At 50.1% G+C, this 1,924-nt stretch overlaps 1 pseudogene across 1 annotated transcript; it reads right to left on the reverse strand.

Moving 5' to 3' along the window:
• Nucleotides 1–225: 225 nt before the first annotated feature.
• Nucleotides 226–692, reverse strand: LOC308618765 (anaphase-promoting complex subunit 15-like; annotated as a pseudogene). Its single transcript has one exon. The product of its transcript is annotated as an anaphase-promoting complex subunit 15-like (transcript).
• Between the last annotated feature and the right edge of the window lie 1,232 nt (nucleotides 693–1,924).

Here is a 1,924-nt window from a genome sequence, read left to right on the forward strand (position 1 = left end):
AAGAGACTAGGTCTGGCAACCAAGGAGTGAGGTACTGGCCAGAAAGGTGGGGATGCAAGGGAAGACTGATGGGCTGGGAGGGGCCGAGGATACCAGGTGCTGGCAGCAGCTGAGGAGGTGCCCGAGGGTGAGCTTTCAGGCACTGGGGTCAGAGGGGGTGGTGTGTTGGGTGATCAGCTGGTTCCGCAGGGCATCCAGGATAGATTGGGCGGGCCTGGAATCTCCCTAGATCCTCCAGTGGTCCTGATCCTGTGAGTTACCTTCCATGTCCACCTCACTGACCTCTCCATCATCGGGTGACTCATTGTAGTCTCTCACCCATGCCCTGCATGTCCTCATCAACCTCTCAGCCCTCTTCATCATCTTCATCCTCATCTTCCTCTTCCTCGTCATCATAGTGCCAGGCCTGATGCTGCAGCCCTGTCTCCTCCACACAGGGTCGATCCAGCTTAAACCACAATGTCTCAGTCACACAGAGGAAGGGCGAGGGGAACAAGGTGCGCATGGCTTCCAGACTGGGTTTGAGTCCTGGCTCCACGACTTACTAGCTGTTTGACCTTGGCCGAGTCACTTAACCTCTCCGAGCCTCAGTTTCCTCATTGCACCGGGAGGTGGCAGCTGGCGGTGACCCAGAAGCACTTCATTTTCAGAAGTTGGTTGTTTTTAGGCTTAAAATAGAAAATATATCTGAAAAGCCTTTGCCAGCTGTATTATGCAAATGCAACTTCTATTACAGTGGGCTCAAAAATGACACTGCATATACCTAGTCTACCAAAGCAGGGTAAACCATTTGTGTGCCTGAGCAATGCTCTGGCCATTCACACACTGTTTGCGTTTTTTACTATAAAGCCCTTTGTGTGCTGGTCTGCTCAGTGGTCAGAGGTGCAACCCATGGGCTGCTGCAGGGCATCATAGATACATTCATTTCTCTGACCCATGAGTGCTCACTGGGTGCTCTCCAAAAGTTGAGAATGGGGAGAGAGGAAAACTATGATCCCCACAGACTCTAATTCCACCCTCAAGTGATGTGGATAAGTAGTCTAACTTTGTTTTCTCTCCTGATGAAGACTCCAAGAATCACCAGTGGCCTGAGGCTTCACCCAAGGACCAGGAAGTGTCCCCCCCTCCGTTGGCCATGCAGGGAGTTGTCTTTGGGAAAACCTGAGCCGTGGTTGGCTTCCAAGTGCCATGCACTGTCGCTCTGCTGGTTAGGCTGGTTCCTCAGGGGCAGGAGGACAGGAAATTGCAACAAAAGTCCAAGTTCCACTGAAGTGGTACCTGCAGGTCCGGAAAGGATTCCCCCTACTCTCGGTGGACCCGATTCTCGCCTGACTTGGGGCTTCCCAGCACCCACCCCACCCTCTCACCACAGAGCAGGGGGTCAATCTCTGTGCAGTGCAGGGAAAGCAGACCTTTCCTTGTGCACTGAAATACTTGGCTCTTTCGAAGACGTCAGTAACAGTGTGTCAGGCCCCAGGTCCATGCAAGTCAGCAGGAGAAACCTGTTCTACACACTGAGAACTGAAATGGGAAAAGCAGTTAAAGCTGGTTAATAAGAGAAAGTTATTTTCATGTTGAGAAGAGTATTACAAGTCCAGGAAGTTCTGAAAAAAAGAATAGACACAGACACCTGTTTGACAGAGTCACACGCACACACACATACACACAAAGAATCCCTGGGGAAACATTACAAAAGAATACAGGTCCCATGAGCCAACTGTGGACCCTGTGTTTCAAATGATAACATACAGAAGTAGGAATTCGGAAAAGAATGAACTCTCTGGCAGTTTAGCCAGCGAGTTCTCATCGCAGAACATTCAGGAAAGGATGTCGTACTAACTTTAAGAGAAGAGTGTCCCAGAATGAACAAATGTCTAAAAGTTTTGATTGCAGAGTAAAGTCAATTGATGTGGCTCTCTGTTCC

Source organism: Mesoplodon bidens (genome assembly GCF_964165515.1).
Source record: "Mesoplodon bidens genome assembly, chromosome: 6".
Taxonomy (NCBI): domain Eukaryota; kingdom Metazoa; phylum Chordata; class Mammalia; order Artiodactyla; family Ziphiidae; genus Mesoplodon; species Mesoplodon bidens.